The sequence below is a fragment of the Choloepus didactylus genome, chromosome 1 (genome assembly GCF_015220235.1).
Source record: "Choloepus didactylus isolate mChoDid1 chromosome 1, mChoDid1.pri, whole genome shotgun sequence".
In the NCBI taxonomy this organism is placed as follows: Eukaryota; Metazoa; Chordata; class Mammalia; order Pilosa; family Megalonychidae; genus Choloepus; species Choloepus didactylus.
In genome coordinates, this window is record NC_051307.1 from 155,051,020 (window position 1) to 155,070,587 (window position 19,568).

General features: G+C 46.3%; 1 protein-coding gene and 2 long non-coding RNA genes across 3 annotated transcripts in view; 2 read left to right on the forward strand and 1 right to left on the reverse strand.

Annotated features, from left to right (window-relative positions):
- SPSB4 (splA/ryanodine receptor domain and SOCS box containing 4) overlaps window positions 1–19,568 on the reverse strand; it is an 82,749-nt gene that overhangs the window by 9,719 nt on the left and 53,462 nt on the right. The window lies entirely within an intron of this gene.
- The window catches only part of LOC119527609, a 40,957-nt gene that overhangs the window by 8,810 nt on the left and 12,579 nt on the right, over window positions 1–19,568 (forward strand). The window contains exon 2 of the long non-coding RNA XR_005215441.1: window positions 4,437–4,504. This is a non-coding gene — a long non-coding RNA (uncharacterized LOC119527609). The remainder of the gene's footprint in view (window positions 1–4,436; window positions 4,505–19,568) is intronic.
- Window positions 14,579–16,894, forward strand: LOC119527614. The gene is made up of 3 exons (XR_005215443.1): window positions 14,579–14,684; window positions 15,383–15,487; window positions 16,765–16,894. It is a non-coding gene; the product is annotated as an uncharacterized LOC119527614 (long non-coding RNA).

The window sequence follows — 19,568 nt, forward strand, 5'->3', positions numbered from 1 at the left end:
CTGGTGGCAAATGCCACCCTTCAGCCCACAACAGGCAAAGAAAGGCAGGAAGGTAGAAGCAGATGTGACTTGGGGCTCAGGAGACAGGGATTCTAGCCACAGTGCTACCAGTCACTCCTTGAGACCCTGCAAAATTCCTTCTCTCTCTGGGCTTCTCTTTCCCATTGGAAATCATTGAACAAGATTTTCTCCAAGAATCTGGCCCATTCTGAAATGCTGCCGCTCGTTTTCTCACAGTGCCATGGCCCACTAAATCCAATCCACCACCAAGGCCTTTACTGCCTACCTTCTGAACAACTGCATATTCCATTCCTAACCTTCCTTCCTCATGGCCAGCCTTCCGGGCACTTCCTGATTCCATTCGGAAAACACTTACACTGGTCAACCTGCCTTCTACCTCTCCCCATCCAGCACAGCTCACACCTGCTGCAGGTGAGTCTTTCTCCCTCCCCACTCCCATCACACCCCTCCCCAGCAGAGCCCTTTAGTGTTTCCCCCACACTATTGTGACCTACCATGAGGATTTTATGGGAAAACCCTGGTTTGAAATATTCTGTCCTGTTGTCAGACCCCATTGTCTGAATTTTTGCTTTGGGAAATGTGGTCTCCCTGCTTCTGATCCAGGTGCCCAGTGCAAGTTCTCCAGAGAAACAACCCTGCAATTGTGGGGGCTGGAAAGTCTGAAATCTGTAGGGCAGGCTGGCAGCTGGAAACTCTCAGACAGTCTTGAGGAGGAATTTTCTCTTCTTCAGGAAACTTCAGTTTTGCTTTAAGGTATTTCTACTGATTGGATGAGGCCCAATCACATTATCAAGAATAATCTCCTTGAGTTAATTTCAGCTGACTCGAGGTGCTAATCACGCCTACAAAACACCTTCACAACAACTGAAAGCAGGGACAGTGGATAGGCATTTGCACAGGAATGAAGTTGTGGTGCATGCAACTAGGTGAATGAACCTTGAGGACAGTATGTTGAGTGAAATAAAACAGAAATGAAAGGACAAATATTGTAAGTCCCCACTAATATAAACTAACTATAATGAGCAAATGCTGAGAATCGAATCTGAGAGCACAGGTTATCAGGGCATAGAACGTGGGCAAAGATTGGGCAACTGACGATGCAGGGAGTGCAGAATGTTCAATCAGGCTTATTGTAAAGGTTCCTAGATTGTAAGCTCCTACAGCAGTCACATCTATTCCTGAGTTTTAACTGTTATTTAAGAGCTGTTTATTTGGTACAAAATTTATATTCTCTGTAGCATACTTTCTAATTTAACCTGTGTGGTCAGTTTATTTAAACAGCATAATTACATGGAACCTAGAATGGGGAGTGAGAGCCTGTTATTCTGTAAGGTGAATGTAATACCCCGATACACCCCAGGGTATTTTGGGCAGAAAATAAAAAAAGTATTTGCAAAGTCCCCTTGAGGGATTGGGGAAAAGTGTGGAAATATTAAACTTCCTCACCTGGGGAATTACTGATATTCTTGCAAGTATTAAGGACTCCCAATTTAATAAGTCAAGCCCTTGATCTTGGAGCTTGCCCTTATGAAACATTTCTGCAAAGGAGAAGCTAAGCCTACTTATACTTATGTCTCAGAGTCACCCCCAGAGAACCTCGTTTATTGCTCAGATGTGGCCTCTTTCTCTAAGCCAACTCTGCAAATAAACTCACTAACCTCTCACCAATGTGGGGCATGACTCCCAGGGGTGTAAATCTCCCTGGCAACATGGAACATGATTCCCAGGGATGACCCTGGCCCTGGCAACGTGGGATTGAGAAAGCCTTCTTGGCCAAAAGGAGGAAAAGAAATGAAACAAAATAAAGTTTCAGTGGTTAAGAGATTTCAAATAGAGTTGAGAGGTCATTCTGGAGGTTATTCTTATGCATTATATGGATATTCCTTTTTAGTTTCTAGTGTATTAGAGTAGCTAGAAGGAAATACCTGAATCTGTTGAATTGTAATCCAGTAGATTTGATTCTTAATGATAACTGTATAACTATATAGCTTTTATCATGTGACCAGGTGATTGTGAAAACCTTGTGACTGACACTCCCTATACCCAGTGCATGGACAGATGAGTAATAAAATAAAGATAAAAATATATAAATAATGGGGGGGATAAGGGATATGGGATATTTTGGGTGTTCTTTTTAATTTTTATTGTTTTCTTTATTTTGGAGTAATGAAAATGTTCTAAAATTGATTGTGGTGATGAATGCACAACTATATGACGATACTGTGAGCCACTGATTGTAAACTTTGGATGGATTACATGGTTTTTGAATGTGTCACAATAAAATTGCATTAAAAAAAAAAAAAAAGCACCTTCACAGCAACACCCAGATTAGTGTTTGATTGAATTACTGGATACTATAGTCAAGTCAAGGTGGCACATAAGTCTGACCATGGCATTAAGATAAATCCCCGACCATCCTAAATTCCTGTTGTTGGTGTTTTCTCCTCCCCTGTATCCCATGGGTTCCCGTAGGCAGGGACTGGTTTTGAACTTGCTGCATGTCCTTACTATTCTGCTTTGGATATTATGGGCACCTGATTGATGGAAATGAGACAGCCAGTGTCACACAGAGAGAGGAGACAGCTGAAATGAGCCTTTGCCTCTACAAAGAAAACGGTGGCCCAGCTCTTCTGTTGGAAGTAATGCATAAGAAAAACAGCCCTTTCATACTGCCCTAAGTTGGCTAAAGAACCCTCCAGCAAAGTTCCCACAGGCAGAAAGAATTAGTAACATGCTGTACCAGTTTCTCCGGTCTAGTGGAAGGATGCTGCTGACTCAGCTGAAAAATCTCCCAGAAAATCTGTCTGTTTTTAACTTGGAGCCTGCCGCAGGGACCTGCATGGTGGCTGGACACCATGGCCTGGGATAAGAACAGCCCCTGTCATGTGGGGGTGCCTGGGGGAGCCTCTGGGCAGGCACATGCCCAGCATCATGGATCTTCCCAATCTCCCCAGAAGTTTTCTCTGCCACTGCAGCCCTGGGAACAAACTGGGTGCCCCCACAGATGCTGCAGGAAATACTCCCAGCATGGAGAGACCTGGGAGAGGGGAGCAGGTGGTCCTTGCTGAGAGAGTTGGGCTCTATCCCATCCAGGGCTGGGTTGGGGTCCTTGGGGATGGGACCCCATTCAACTTGGTGTGTACTCTTCTAAAGAAGAAGAAAGATGAAGGGAGGGGGTGGGCAATAAGACTTATGTGGTGGTTTGAAGCTGTATGTGCTCCCAAAAAACATTTTGTTCAACTTAACCCGTTCCTGTGTGTGTGGACCCATTGTAAGTAGGATCTTTTGATGAGGATACTTCGGTTAAGGTGTGGCCCAGGATGGGTCTTAATTCTATTCCTGGAGTCCTTTATAAGAAGAAAGAAATTCAGACAGAGAAAGAGAAAGGCACAGAGAAGCCAGAAGCTGAACATCAACAGAATCTGGAAGAGAAGGGAGAGACAAGGAAACACCACCATGTGCCTTGCCATGTGACAAGCAAAGGACCAAGGATTGCCCACTGACACCCCCAGAATGCCCATCTTTGGGGAGAAAGCATTGCCTTGATGATGCCTTGATTTGGATTTTCTCTTAGCCTCAAAACCATAAATTCCCATTTTTAAGCCAACCCATTGCATGGTATTCGCTTGAGCAGCCTAGGAAATGAAAACAACTTGCCTACCAGACATCAGGATTTATTATAAAGCCATAGCAATTAACACAGTGTCTACTGGCACAGGAATAGACAAATAGGGAAGTTAAAAAGCAAGTAAAATTAAACAATGCATTGTTTCGGCACACATCTATATGTGAAAAACCTATAAAGAAAAAGCAAAGGAATATCAAACACAACATTCCCAAGGCGGAGGTGGGGGTTGGCAGGCATGGATAGAAGAGGAGCACAGAGGTCCACGACTGTCACTGTTCTAGTCCCCTTGGGTTGGGTGGTGGATTCATGAGTGTGCATTAAATTATAAAGAAGTCAATAAATAAATAAACAAATTAGAATGAAAGAGGGCTACATATGGGGCCAATGAAGACAGTGTATTACAAACTAAGGATTATGTTTAATCCAATTGTATGTATCAGAGTTTCAGTTAAAAAAAAAAAAAAAAGGAGAATGAGAGCAAGAGAGGAAGAGTTATGAGTTGGCAAAACAAGAGCTTGGCCAGAAGAAGAATGGCCATCAAGTCTAGTTAATGAGTAATAATGGAGTCACTTGGGTCTGTTTAGTTCTTAGCACTGCTTGGGAGAAACAGCACAGAGCCTGGAGTTGGAAGACGTAGAGTCGAGTTATGGCTTTGCAGGGCAAAGTTGCTTCATCTGTAAAATGAGGACAACATCTGCCTCACTGGGATAATTGGGAGGATTAAACAAGTAGCAAAGTCCAAGTACCCAGTTTGGTCCATAAATGACAGCTATTATTAATGTTTCAGAGCAGATGAGTGTCCTGTGGAACAAAGAAAAAAAGCTGACGTGGAGAACTGAGAATGGGATGCCCCAGGTAAGAAGTCTCTATGTCGATAACCCCAGATAATTTCCAACCAGAGGTCTGAGCAGGTCAGAGAAGCCAGTGTATGGGGAAACGGGCCCAAATATGGCTCTTCCTGACCCCAGAGTCCAGCTCTTCCACCATCCTGTTCTACTTTTCTGGATGCTCCTTCCAATCTTGCCAGAAGTAAAAGCTTGGGAAACCTCATGCATGTTGACATGGTTTTCAAAGCCCATCTTTGGTGTTCTTATGAGGCTTTTTGGCTGGATTTTTGGCAATAATATTAATAGTAATAATAATCATGGCAAAGATCTACATGGCACTTCTTAGCTGTCATGAGACATTCTAAACATTTTTCTATGTCTTACCATATTTAATCCTCACAATGACCCAATGAGGTTAGTACTATAATGAAGGCCCATTTACAGACTTGAGGAAATTGAAGCATGGAGAAGTTCGTTATCATATTTAAGGCCACAGTGGAGAAAATGGGATTGGAGCGTGGGCAGTCTGGTTTGGGATGCATTCTCCTGGAAAGGTGGGTGACAGTCACTGGCAAAGGAAACCTCATAGCTCTGCCAATTCTGTCACCTGTCTTGCTGTCCATGTCCCTGACCCTCAGCCCTGCTCCACGTGGTAGCACTAGGCTGGTTTTCTGCACATTGGAGACCCCTGCATGGACTGGAGGTGGCCCTTGACCCTAAGAGAGCTCAGCCATAGGTTGGCAGGTGAGCTGTGAGGTGGCCCAGACTGGAGGACCCGACCCAGTTGCCCAATGACAGGTCCAGTGATCTTGATTTGACCTGAAGAATTTGGAGAGAAAAAGAGAGCTGATTTGGACTCCATGAGGGGGAATGTCCCCCCGCCAGGTATAGCCACCAGAACAGTCACCATAAAGCCCCTTCCTGAAGCAGCCCAGGGGCTTCTACTCCTTGCAAACATCGAGGCTAACTGCACAACTGACTCCTGTTTTTAGCAAATAGTCAAGGTCAGGCAAACTTCCTACCACTTGGGAAATGTCATCACTTTAGCCTCTTACTGAACAGCATAAGCCCGAGGGGTTTAATACTAAGGTCCTCTCATGGATTTATTGTGTTTATTTGACCTTTCCAAGTATGAGCTCAGAAACAGCCCAGAGGAGGATGGTGGAAGTGTGTTTTTCTTAAGTTAAGCAAAATTGATGAGTAAACTGAATTCTTGGATGGAGTCCTCCAAATTTTCTCACCCTAGCTCCCTCCCTCCTTTAGTCAAAGGATCCAGTTAGGCTCAAGAAGAACCCAGTATTTATGGGATAACTCTGGAAGAGGAAAATTGTGTCTACTAAGTAGATGAGGTCTACTAATTGATGAGGTCTGCAAATATATTTTTTTCAGTGTGTAAACAGCCATGACACAGAATAACAGAACACTTAGAAACTACGGCTCTATTTCACTTCTAGTTTCAGGGCAAGTTATTTCTTATTTTAAGTAACTTTTCAAAAATTAATGTTCAGTGGGTGCACAAAAATCATCTCAATTATCACAAATGTTTGAATTTTAGACCAGAGGCTGCAAACTCCAATGCCTAAGGGGCTAGGCAGGTAACCTAAGTGAATAATGAGGAGCAGGTGTAGGCAATCGGCAATGGTGGGTGAGATGGGGCCTGCAGAGACCGAGGGTACACCCGAGGGAGACCACAGCTCAGTTCCAGCCTTGGTGCAAACAGGGTCATTCCCAGCTCTTGCAAAAAAAGCCAGAAACCCAGAATTTTATGTGACAATGCTGTGTTATTTTAATTTAATATAGCCAAACAAAGCATCTCAAGGCCTAGACACAGCCCTGAACTGCCAAGGTCACCTCTATTGTAGAGTGAAGCTCACCCAGCACCTTTTTAGGAAGTTGGTTACCACTGCTCCAAACCGGGGAGCCCGTCTCTCATAAACTGACAGTTCTGCTCGGACCACAGAAGGACAAACCTGACCTGATCCAGAAATTGACTCTTTCATACCATGGACGACTCTAGCTATAATATCTGCAATTATGTGTAATTATATCTGAAAAATCAGAGGTTCCTGAAGACCCCGTTTTCTCTCTGCCTGGTTTCTTGCTATGGATTCTGATTGATTGGGAAGCTCCTTCTTGGCTGATGGCCAAGCACACCCACTTCTTTTCCACTCCCAGTTTTCCTGTGTGGGCATTGGGGCATGCAATATATACAATCAACTGGGCAGGGGTGGAGCACCCAGGAGTCAGGGGGCGCCGTAGGGATTGTCAGAGACTAACAGTGACAATAGCCACTGCCGCCACCACCACCACCACCACCACCACCACCACAATGGCTAACAGAGAGCTGGCTGCCCAGGCGCTGTGCCAAGCACGAGACCTGTGCTAACTCATTTGGTCCTTACAGCACCCTATGAGTTAGGTACCAATTGCACCCCCATTATACAAGTGGTGAGACTTGGGCATAGAGTGGTCACAGGACTTTCCCAGGACACACAGATGGTAGGTGGCAGAGCTGCCTGGCTCCAGAATCTTTCTGAACAACATACTACTTAACCTCCGCAACATTGATTCTCTGACCTGCAATGCCTAAGACATCTATTTTTCCACAAAATCAGACACCTTCTTTTTTCTTATTTTAGAACAGACAAGAGATAGCAGACATTAGAGGTGTATGGGCAAAAGTATTGATAGAGAAAAGTTGAAAATTCTACCCATTAACTTTTTGTAGGTGTGAATTGAGAAAAGGCAGAAAAAGACCTCGGTTCAGATTGTGGCAAAGCAGTTTCCTAAAGGAACAGACCGGGGCTCACCTTGACCTTCGGTTACAATAACAGTGACCCTAACCCAGCAACAGTGCCCTCCGTTGACCCTTCCCCTGTGCCCCACACAACCACGCGTGGCTTACACACGTCATCTTGTTGGGCCAGCACAGCCAAGGGCAGTTACAGGCATCACTGTCCTGTGTGATCTTGCAGCCAGGAAAATGCAGCTCAGAGAAGATGTGGATTCACTATGTTTTTGTCAATTACTCCAAAAGTCACGTGTTTCTTGAGGACCCACTGTGGACCAGGCCAAGTGCTGGGGAGGTGAAATTGAGTCAATATGAGGAGTTCATGACCTCCTGGAGGTCACGGGCAATGAAGGATGATCCCAGTGCCATGCTCAGGGTGAATGAGCCCACGCCCAGATATTTTCTGCATGGATACAATTGCCCTGTTGATCAAAGTCTGGTGACAACTTCCTTGCACTGATTTTTTTTAATTGAGGTAACCATCGCATGACATAAAATTAACTATTTAAAGTGTACACTGAAGTGGCATTTAGTACATTTACAATGTTGTGCAGCCATCATCTCAAGTTTCAAAACCTTTTCATGTCCCCAAAGGAGGTCCTGTACTCACTAAGCAGTCACTCCCCAGTCCCCCTAAGCCCTGGCAACCACTAACCTACTCTCTGTCTCTTTAGATTTACCTATTCGGGGCATTTCATATAAATGGAGTCATACAATATACAATACGTGATCTTTTGAGTCTGGCCTCTTTCACTCAACAAAATATTTTCAAGGTTATTAGCACATGTCAGAACATCATTCCTTTTTATGACTAAATAATATTCCATTGTATGGATATACCACATTTTCTTTATCCATTCAGCTGTTGATGGACATTTGGGTTGTGCCCACCTTTTGGCTATTGTCAATAATGCTGCTATGAACATTTATGTACAAATTTTGGCATAGATGTATGCCTTCCTTTCTTGGGCATATACCTAGGAGTGGCATTGCCAGGTTATATGGTAATTCTATGTTTCATTTTTTGAGGAAGTGCTAAACCATTTTCCAAAGAAGTGGCCCCATTTTACATTCCCACCAGCAGTGTATGAGGATTCCAATTTCTCCACATCCTTGTCAGCACTTAGTTATTATCTGCTTTTTAAATTAAAGCCACTTTACTGGGTGTGAAGTGGTATCTCATTGTGGTTTTGATCCTTGCACTGAATTTTTTTTTTTTTTTTTTGTATTATCACAACTTTAATAACATTTTACTGGGGTTACCATCCTTTACAATAAACCAAATACAAAAATAACATTTGGAATACAGAGAAAAGACTAAAGTGTTATTACTTTCAACCAAAAAGTATGTACAAATTTTTAAAGTTAATGAGAGGTTTGCAAAGTTAAAAGATATAATATCTATCTCTAATTCAATTGTATTTCTACATTCCATCACAGCTAATTAGAAAATGTATTAAGAAGGCATCATTTACAATAGTAGCACGTTTTTGGAATACAACAAAAACATTTAAAATAATTATGACGAAAATTAGAAAACTTTACTGAAAGTCATTATTCAATAGGACCTAAATATATAAAAACATATACCACATTCATGGATTGAAGACAATATTTTAAAGAAAGTTCAATATGATGATGCTTGCACTGAATTTAAAGCACTGCTTGCTGAACTTTTGCTTATCATGAGACACATAGAAAATTATATTTGAACAGCGACAGGGGTAACATGGAGGGATTTTAGAGGCATCTGTCCAGGGCATTTTGAAAACATTCATTTGCCCATTGTACTAGCTGCCTAAGGGGATCTTAGGAGCCCCTGAGAGAATCCCTCCACTCAGGCTACCTACCGAGAACCCCCCTCCACACACACACACACACACACATGAAAAGGCTCCTCGAAGTCAGAAGTGGCCTGCTCAAAGGCTCTGCTGCCACAAGACTTGCCTGGCCACCCCGAGGGCTGAGGGGAGCAGGGTCTCAGCACACCTGTAACCTATTGGAGGTCACGGTGGGATGACCCAGTAAGCTGACAGAGGGCAAATATGTGGACATCATTGAGCAAGATGCTTGGAGCGAGAGGTGGAAGACCTGGGTCCTGGCTCTGCCACAGACTCACTGAGATATCAATAGCACTCAGCATCTCTGGTATGTTCACCGCATCGGGCACTGTTTTCAGAACTTTAAATAAATTAACGCATTTAATCCTCACCACCTTACAAGGTGGTTCATATTAACATCCTCATTTACAGAGGAGGAAACTGAGGCACAGGAGGGATGGTGCAGCTAGTGTGTGGTCGAGTTGGGGTTCCACCCAGGCAGTCTTATTCAGGTTCTTAGCCACCATGCAACCTGTGTCTCTGGGCTGCAGTTCTCAACCTGCGAGGGGAAAGGGTGAGTCTGTTTTCTAAAGCAGTGGAACCCTATTTCCAAATGAGAGTCCATGCAGAAGCCCAGTCTATTAAGCAGGTAGAAGAGTAGCTGCTCTGAGTGGAAGGTGGATTATCAGGGTGCAACCTTAAGGATTTCTGAGGGGCAAGGTTTTGGACCCTCCCTCAAAAGTTCCATGATTCTGAAAAGTGAGGGATGATCTGACAAACCCTCAGACCCTCCACCTGATGAAGAGGGCATGCTCTCTTACTTTTCAATTTAATAAGTGTAAGAACAATACTTTATATTTACAAAGCATTTCATATTTTCCAGGGATTTTCACAAACACCTCATTTGCTGTCAGAGTGAATCATTTCAAAAACACACTCAGGGATTTAATGAGGCCCCAAAGAACTTCTATTTACTAGGATGGAATACGCAGGAAACAGGGAGATGTGCTGATTTCAATTACGTGCAAACTGGAATGTCCCCACTTTTTTCTTGTTTAGGTTTCAGCTCTTGAGTCAATCTCTCATGAGCCCACGACTTTACCTGCCATGTCGGTCCAAGCTAGTGACCAAGAGTCACCACTATTTATTAAGCACTTACTCTCTGCTGGGCCCTGTGTGCAGAACTTTTGACATAGTATCTCCCTTAGTCCTTACCACAACCCCATGAGGACGTGCTAAAGGTCCTCAGTCCCTTTTCCAAAACCCTGGGGCCACAATGTTTCAGAATTCAGAAAGTTCCAGGATTTTGAAATTAGGTAGCATATGCAACATGTTACATAACATCGCTGGAGGCCTGGGGCCACAGTCCAACAGGTTAATATTTCTATAGAAACCTAGGAATATTCACACTGAGTGAAATAAGGATGTCTATAAATAGCCTTGTGACAAGTCAGATGGTAGTCCGGCTGCCAAATGAGTTTGCCCCAAACTTAGGAATAAAGTTTTGTTTTGCAGAACCTAGTCCTGCACTAGTATCATCATTTTACAGATAAATGGGGTGCTGAGGTTCGGAGAGGTTACATGACTTGCCTAACCAGGGTAACATAGATGGTAAATGCTGGAGATAGGATTCAAGCCCAGAATTCTGTCTTCAGAGACCATGCCTGTGGCCACTTTATTACATGGGGAAAGAGAACAGTTTCTGGGGGAACAGCTGTGGATTCAAATCCCTGCTCCACTACATGGAAGCTGTGGGATCTGGGGAAGTTGCTTTACCTCTTGACGCTCAGCTTCTGTGGTGGTCATTAGGGCTATTCTCAAACATTCCAGCTCTGTCTTTCTGGGCACATGGTTATCTAGCCCCTTCTCGACTCACTTGAAATTAGGTGTAGCCAAGAGACTTGCTTTGGCCAAAGATATGTCAGTGGAAGTGATGTGTGCCACTTCCTTTGGCAACTGGTATGTGTGCTGCTACTTGCTCTTTTTCAATGGAGACCACTAGGGTTCCAGAAGGGGCTGCTTCATCTGCCTCGGTCTTCAAATGAGGACACAAACCTTGCAGAGCAGAGCCTCCAGCAGACTAGTGATGGGCACACAGCATGGACAAAAACAAACCTTTGTTGTCTTAAGTCAGGGAGATTTGGGGGTTGTCTGTTACTGCAGCAAGACCTGGCCTATCCTGACTGCGTTTGCTTCTCCATAAAACAAGACTTGGGAAGACTGAATGAGATAGGCCCAGCTAAGCTCCAAGACGTGCCTGGTAAATAGATACTAGTTAATTCCTTCTTCCATTCTAGGCCTCAATTTCTTCAGCTGTAAGAAATGGGAATAGTTTACTTGCTCTGTTTTAATGTGAAACTGCTTGTCAACCCATGAGGTATTAATGGAAAGGATTTTCCTGAACATCCACAAAAACATGAATGTTTACTCACATGTATTCAGTCATATGTGCCCCTCATCCCACTGTGGCTTTGGTGGAGAGGCTGGGCGAGGTGGTAGGAGGCTGGGGACAGAGTCCTAGCCCTGGGACAGATGGCTTCCAGAGGATTCCAGGATCCTAATGGAGGTGACAGCTGTAGACCAAATATCCTCAAAGGTGGGATCGTGAAGCATCCACTTGTGTCAGGAGGAGGTTAGGAGGGCCAGGCAGCCTGCTGACAGCTGCTGAGCACATAGGAGGCACCATTTCCCCCGGGAAGGGCCATGATGCAGAGCCCTGGTCAGGAGGACAGATGGAGGGAGTGAGGATGCGGGGAGGAGATTCTCCATGATGAAAATGTGCAGTTGTCACAGGACTTGCATTAAGACCCATTTAGCAACACCGATTAAGGAGCTATAAATAGCACCAGGGCTCTCTCACAGGCCATAAAACATACTTCCCTGCACTGCTCCCAGCCTGCAGCCTGCCTTGCTTAATTGGGGCTCAAAATAAAATACCTGGAAGGCCACCCTTTGATGGGAATCCCTTGTTGCCATAGTGACCAGTCACAGGGACAGGGGTAAGGTGGGTGAAGGCTTGGCACAGGCTGCGGAGGCAAAGCTGGAAAGGAGGAAGAGGGGACAGAAAGAGGGAAGGGATCTAAAGATCACTAGTGAAGTCTGAAATTCCATGAGAGGTGGGTGGAGAGATCAGCCTAGTGCCTGTAGTCTGCAACAAAATGGCAGCCTCACCCACCACAGTTTCCAGCTGATGGTCTGACAGATGAGGACCAACGAGGCAGAGAAATGAACCTGATTGGCCCAGGGTAGATGTTGAGAGACAGGAGACTTGAGTTTGAATCCTGAACGGCTGCATGACCTTACGTCTGCTCCCCACCTTCTCTGGGCCTTCAGTCTTTTCTGCTGTGTAATGAGGGGACAAATGAGAAGATCTCTAAGTTCTGGTTGCACAGCTGGGATGCTACAACCAAATTCCCACCACCTTCAAGAAGAATGAGAGAGCTCTCCGTTTGCTGAGTCACCTCCAAGATATATCAAGTGAAAGCAGTGTGCACACCAGGGCCAGGAGGGGAACGCTGCTCTTTTTGTCTTTGCCAAAAATCTTTCTAGATGAATGCACAAGGATCTGACCGCATCAGTTGCCTCTGGGGAGGGCGGCTGGAAACAGGGGTGGGTAGTAGAATTATCATTGTCAAACCTGGATTAAGCCTTGTGAATATATTTAAAACAAATAAAATTTAAATTAAAAATATATATGTGGGACTTCAAAAAGCCCAGTCTTTGATGAATGAATACATGACTGACGAGATCAGCAGAGCCACACTTTGTGAGCTGCTCTCCAGTATGACCACTCTCTTCCCTTGCGTGCTTCTCGAACATCTTGCAATTTCCTGAACTCTGCTGTGCATTTAAAAGCCTCTGTGCCTTTGCACATGCTGTCTGCTCTCCCCTGGAATACTTTCCTGGTCTTCTGCATCCAGAGCCATCTTTAAATCTCAACTCCAATATCCCTCCCCTGAGTGCACCTCCCTGTTGCCACAGCCACTCCGCACACCGGTTATTCTCTCTCTACTGCCCACCTCCCACGCTTCCTAGAGTCCTTTATTAACGTGTATCTCACTGAGTTGTTATTCGTGTGGCCCCAATAAGGTAGGAGCTCCACGAGGCAGGGCCTAGGTCTGACTCTGGGGTGGATCCCGGCCCCAGCACGGAGCACTGCTCTCTAGAACAACACTGCATCTCTGAGGGCTCAAACACACACAGAGTATCTATTGCAGATGATTCCCTTGTGGCTTACCTCCCTAAAATCCAGTCTCTACTCTCACACAGCCTCCTCCCTCGGCCTCATTTGAATGTGTTGGGAAAGTTAATTTTTAACATGAGACTGAGCAAAATACAATTAGGAAGGAATGCCCTGAAGCAAGAAATAATCACAGTAGATGCACCCAGCATCAGGCACTGAGTGGCCTGCCCGCCTCTCCACCTGACTGAATAATTGATTTTGTGGGTTACTGATGACAAAGGCAACATCTGGGCCTTCACCTCGGTTGCCCTCCTCCCCACTGCCTGCTTGGGAATCCTGCGGTAATGAGGCACTCACGGGCAGGGGTGCCAGGCAGAGGGTCCTGGCTCTGCGATGTAACTAGCCGGGTGACCTCAGCAAGACCCTGATCCTCGCTGGACCCCTTCTGCAGCAGCAGGGGCTGGGAGTAAGACTCTTGGAGGCCCTGTCCACTTGGACACTGTCTCGAATCGTAAACCTTAGCCCAAGCAGGGCAGAACAGTGAGAGAAGCCAACTGCAGGTAAATAAAAATCACTGAGTGACGATCAGAGATCAGAGTAGGGGGTTTAAGGAGAACCCACTAGTCACAAGGTGACATGCAAGATTCAGGCCCACGGGTTCACCCAGAACCCTGAGGAAGTTCTCCAGGTCTCTGGAATTAAGCACTATTGCAATGTGTCTTCACCCAGATGGGCCCCAGAGGATGGAAGGGTAGGGAAGCCAGGACCCAGATAATGTGCAAACCCACCACTCAATTTCCTACTCAAGAAACCTTTCCAGGGTGAAGGAACTGATGTTATCATAAGGATCACCTTGATTATTGCTCCAATTTGTGTGAAAAGTAAATCATTTAGAAAATTTCATTCTACCCCCACTTAGGTTAGCCACTAGTGGATTTCTATTGGTTTTGCCTCCAGCATCCTTTGGCCTTCCTTTGGTAAAACAGCTTGCCCTCTTATCCTGGAGACTGCCCCATCCCAGGTCCAGAGGTGGGGCTTGTGGCTAGGCTGAGCCAATCAGAATGCATTACAGGACTCTCTCTGGGAAGTGCTGGTTCAACACTCCTGCTTCAGCAGGATAGCAGAGAGAGCTGGGGCTGCAGATCCCTCACAATCGTATTAGAGACCTGAGAAAGAAGCCAACCCCGATCATGGGCCCTCCAGAATGTGAGTGTGGAGGGTACGTGGAGGTGGCACTCTTTGGGTCAGGATCTAGAGACCAGTGTGGAAACCCACTATCTTTACTTAGAGTGTCTTATTTCCTGTGTGCTGAAAGCCCAGTAAGACACCCCTAAGGCACCACGAGATATCAAGGAAGAAGAGCTGAGAAATGGGGAGAGAGAAACCAGATCCGGTGCTCAAACCCTGCATACAGGTGAGGCTGAGCAAGTTCTACGTCAGGGCTATTCAGTGATCTGAACACATAAATTCCCTGTTGAAACTTACGGCAGTTTGAGTCAGGTTTTCTGTTACTTACAAAAGAGTACAACTGAATCCTCCCCACCCCCCCCAATCTCCCTTCCTCTTCACCTCACATTGTGCTTGGCCTGCCCTAGACACTAAACTTGAGTTCTTGAAGGTCAGATGGTAATTCCCGAGACACCCTGGTAAGTGGTAAAGGAGCCCTGGCCTGGGGAAGAGCAGCATGGGGAGAGGCATGGCTTTACAACAACCAGAGTCAGAGAGGATCCCAGAGAGGGCAGGAACCCACGGTGGGCTGCACCAGCCGTCAGAGGCCAGGCCAAGCTGCTGACTTGGAGGAGGAGCTGTCTTCATGGGGCGGCCTGAGGACTCCAAAAAGCCCTGTTTGCCTGACATTTCCTCCCCCAATGGTGCCTCAAAACCCACCCGAGCATTTTCCCTCAAGTTCAATGCAATATAAGATAGACAACAGAGAGTCAGAGAATAGTGAAGTTAGAAGGGAATCCCCAGGGATATCCATCCTTGCAGGAGATGCATAATCAAGAACCTGTGGTTCAGAGAGCTGAAGTGGCTGACTCAACGCAGCAGCCATGGCTGAGTCTGAACTGGAGGCCCTGAATTCTCACTTTCAAGTTGGATTTCCTTTTTCAGGGACCCTACTTAAGTGTTTGCTGCTCTTTTAAATCTCTCTTCCCTGCCATGCAAAAGCTCTACCACCAGGCGGCGACAGGGAGTTATCACATGTATGGAAATGAGGTATGTGGCCATGAATTTGCTTTTATGAAAATATATCTTTTTTCATCTCAAAAGGTAATTAGCATATAAAACAAGCAATTTGAATATAACTTCCAAGGCAAGCCCAAAGAATTATAATCGGGGTTATATACCTTCTCTCTTCTTTACTAATTACTTGCCTCTTTCTAACCCTGCCAGAGAGGGAGAAGAGAAACAGCTTCTGAAGTCAGACCTGCCTGGTTTTGTAACCCAGCTCTACCCTGTATTAGCTGTTTGTCTTTGGCAAGTCACTTCCCCTATGAGCTTAATTTATCCATCTGTAAAAATAGGTTCACTGGTACTCTGTATGTGGCTGTTGTGAAGAATTTCATTGTTGCATCCCAAGGGGATGCAGGTATTCAATAAATCTCAGCTGAATGAATGAATGAGGTACCTAGTGAAGTGCTTGGCATATAGCAGGTGCCCAATAAATGACATTTATTACTAAAGGCCAAAGGGAAGTATGTCTATCAGGAAAATTAGAGGGTGTGGGCATTAAGAAAGGGGGCTTTGTAGGGGATGTTGGAATTTGCTGGACAGCCAAAAATCACAGCACATTGATGGCTGCCCCAGTTGCTCACTGCACAAGGCTAATGCTTTTCAACCTCAGTGTACATCCCCTCTCTACCCTATACGTCAGCTCTGAAATCCTTCTAGAATCCTCTTTGCCTTGCAGGGCAATTCTGCAGGAGAATTCCCATTCACCCTTCTCTCAGAGCCTCCCTGGCCTCCTTTGAAAACAAGGGACTAAAACGATTCCTGAAAGCCTGATGATAAAGATGAACCCCTGGTGCTCAGGGAAGCTGGTCTCATCTGCCACCATCTCATGGGCTAACTTTCCAGGCTCAGGGCCTCTGTCTGTAAAATCCTCAGCTGCCATAGATGGTGCACACATCCCCCCCCCAGAGGTGGGACTGGGGTCCTGGGTATACCCCTCCCCCTTGGGCTGACATGCCTTCCCAGGGGCACAGAATTCTCCTAAAAGGTGCGTTGGTTCACTTCAAACCTCATCAAGTCTAAAGGAGCAAATTATGCAACGCTTTATTTTTCCGAGCTTGAATGGGCAGAGCTAGCACCTCATAAAGTGACAGGGAAAATATTTGGCTGGTTTCGTAAACTGGGGCCACAAAGGCTCACTTGTGAAGGGCCGGCCATGCGGCCTGAGCCAGCTCCCAGGACGCCGTGGTGGGCCCTGCCCGGGTCTGGGCAGTGGGAACCGCAGACACCACTGCCTGCCTGACACTGGCACCTGTGTGCAGGCCACGAGGCCTGGCGGCCGTTCAGCGCCCCCAGACCATCTCCTTCCCGAGACTTCCAGAGCCTGAACTGCCAAAAACAACCTCCAGCCGTCTGCCGTGCAGAGGAGATGCTCAGAGGCGTGCCTGGGAGGCCCTCAAAGAAGCTTTTGTGGGCTGGTCAGCAGCAGCCACCCGGGAGATTGTCTGCGGCGTGTCCGGGTCACAGTCTCGCCCCAGGAGGCTCCCCTCAAGGAATCCACCCACAAACTTCCCTCCTGCCAGACTCATGTGCTTTCTTCTTCCCTTCCCCTGTGCTTTCTGGCCTCCAAGCCTTTGTTCCTGCCATCCCGCCTGCCTGGAACGTACTCCTGTCCCCTCCATCTAGCAAATTCCTCCCCCTTCCCAGCACTGCTGAAGGTCCTTCTCTGAGCCCAACCCCTCCCGTGATTCTGCACCCACAGGGACTGCTCCTTTCCCCGAGCTGTCAGCACTCATTGCCTGCATCCCTCATTAGATAATTAATCACACCCTTCTCAGGGGTGCCTTTGTTATTATTTAATTCTGTGATTATTTATTTCACCAACACCTCATTTATTTGAAGCTGTTGGGTCTGAGGGAGCTTGTTCAACATCTGAATTTTTCTGATAAATTATCTTTCTGAGCACCCACCTACTTTTAGTTTGATCTCTTTGGGTGGGAATTTTTCTAACATGCATTGTGCCCTTCTCTTAAACCAATCACCCTAAACGCAATTGAATCCATTTTTGAGGATTCAGAATTAGCTATAGAAATCCCACTTTTGGTTCTGTGACCTTGTTCTGCCTGGTTCCCGAGGTGCTGAATGACCCTTTGCTGAATGGCCCCATGCTGCTGTGCTTTGTGAGTTCTTGCTTGCTCTCCTTGCTCTGTGCCCTTCCTCGTGGGAAGGCAGTCAGCTGCTATGGGGCTGCGGTTGATTTTCTTGCCTTTGGGGTCACCTAGTCCCAACACTCATTTGCTGTTGCCAATATAGTAATGGGAGTGAAGCCAGATGACCAAGTCATTGTAAATGCAAACGGAGTGTAAATGGACAGCTAATCATATCTGAGAAGACCTTTTTAAAATTCAGAACAGAAACCAGGTTCTTTCCAAGGCCCTAGGATGAACCTTTCCATTCATTTCAGGTTTGGGGCAGTGTAGATCTGAAGGTCCCAAATAAATGAGCTGTTCCTATGTTGGTATTTCCTTGGATTGACTGAGTGAGCTGGACGGGCAGTTCCTTGAGGATACGAGCTGTGCCTTGTCTATCTCCAAGGGTTCTCCTGTGCTCCCCCAACTGTGCCTGACATGGAGTGGCTTAGCAATATGTCCCAGTTGACCTGCTTGGGCATTGTGTGCAGCCGGGATTGGCTCACCCAGGGCACATCACTATCAGCTCTTATTTGAGAATTAGCTGTGTCTTAAAAGTCTGGCGGGCTGGGCCTAACTGGAGCCAGCTCAGCCTCATTACCGGCTCCGAGGGGCCAGGGCTCCAGTCTGTGGCGGCTGCTATCTTCAAAGGATGTGCCTCTGGGACTGATGGGGATTTCCAAAGCCTAGTAAAAAGTCATTGCATCTGATCTCTGGTACACAGGAGCACAGAGAAGTCAAACAACTTTCTGCAGCAGACAGGGCAGGCATGGCCACTCAGGAGTCATTTTTGTTTTTAAGTTTTCACATCTGCTTTGGGCTGTAGTAAATCCTGTTTTAGGGTCTGGGAACAGAGGGACTGGACACAGAGCAGTCTTGGGGCTGAGCATGGTGACCACACAGCCAGTCAGGATCCAGGTCTGTGAGACCCGTGGAGTCAGGCCAGGGAAGTGGGCAGGTATGAGGTGAAGGCAGAGCTGCTGCTTGATGGGCTTGATGAACTCTGCCAAGCAGCTTTCTCTAGCTCTGGTGATGCTTTCCTTAGGCAACCACCTTGACCACGAGGCATCTCAAAGGGGCCTCTTGGCCTTGGATCCTGTTAGTGAGTTTATAATCTCACCCATACCCCAAATTATCTTCACTCAAAATTCTTATATACACACAGTTTTACTTTCTGCTTGCCTTCTTTAACCTTTGTGAGACCCTGCCTGCCTCTCCAGCCTTATTCTGTACCATGCTCCCAGCCTGCCACCCCCAACTCAGCTCCTCGAAGGTACCAGGCCCCTTCCCTCCCAGGGACTTTGCACATGCCACTCCTTCCGCCTGGAATGCCTTTCTCTTCATCCTCACACCTCAAGAGACACCTGGTAGTTAATTCCTCCTCTAAACCCAGAGGCTCCCCAGATTGGCCTTCCCTGACCTCTGAGTCAGGCCAGGTCCCCCTCAGGCACTCCCCCAGCACCTCCACTTCCCCCGTGTGCCACCCAGTACAATAGTAACCACAGGATAATTTTTGTAATCGGTTGGGACATATGCCTTCCTTTCTGAGATACAAGTTCCATGGGGTGGGGCCCCTGGTCGCCTTGTTCTCTGCTGTATCTTCAGCACCTTGCACAGGGCCTGGCACAAAATTTGTCAGCAACTGTTTATTCAATCAATTAATAACTACGCCCTTCACTCCAATTCTAGCCACGCTGAACACCTAACCCCCAACCCCCCAAGCCCCCTCATAACTCTGATTTCTTACTCTTTCTGCCTGGAAAGACCCTTCTTGCCTGAGTAATTCCTTCTCTCCAATAAAGGAACGAATGAATCATTGAATCAATAAACAAATGAATGATTAGAATTTCAGGTAATTTACATGAGAATCATGAGTCCCTCCACTGCACAACAGGAAAGGCACTGAACGTGTGGCTGGAGAACCTTTCACACAGTAA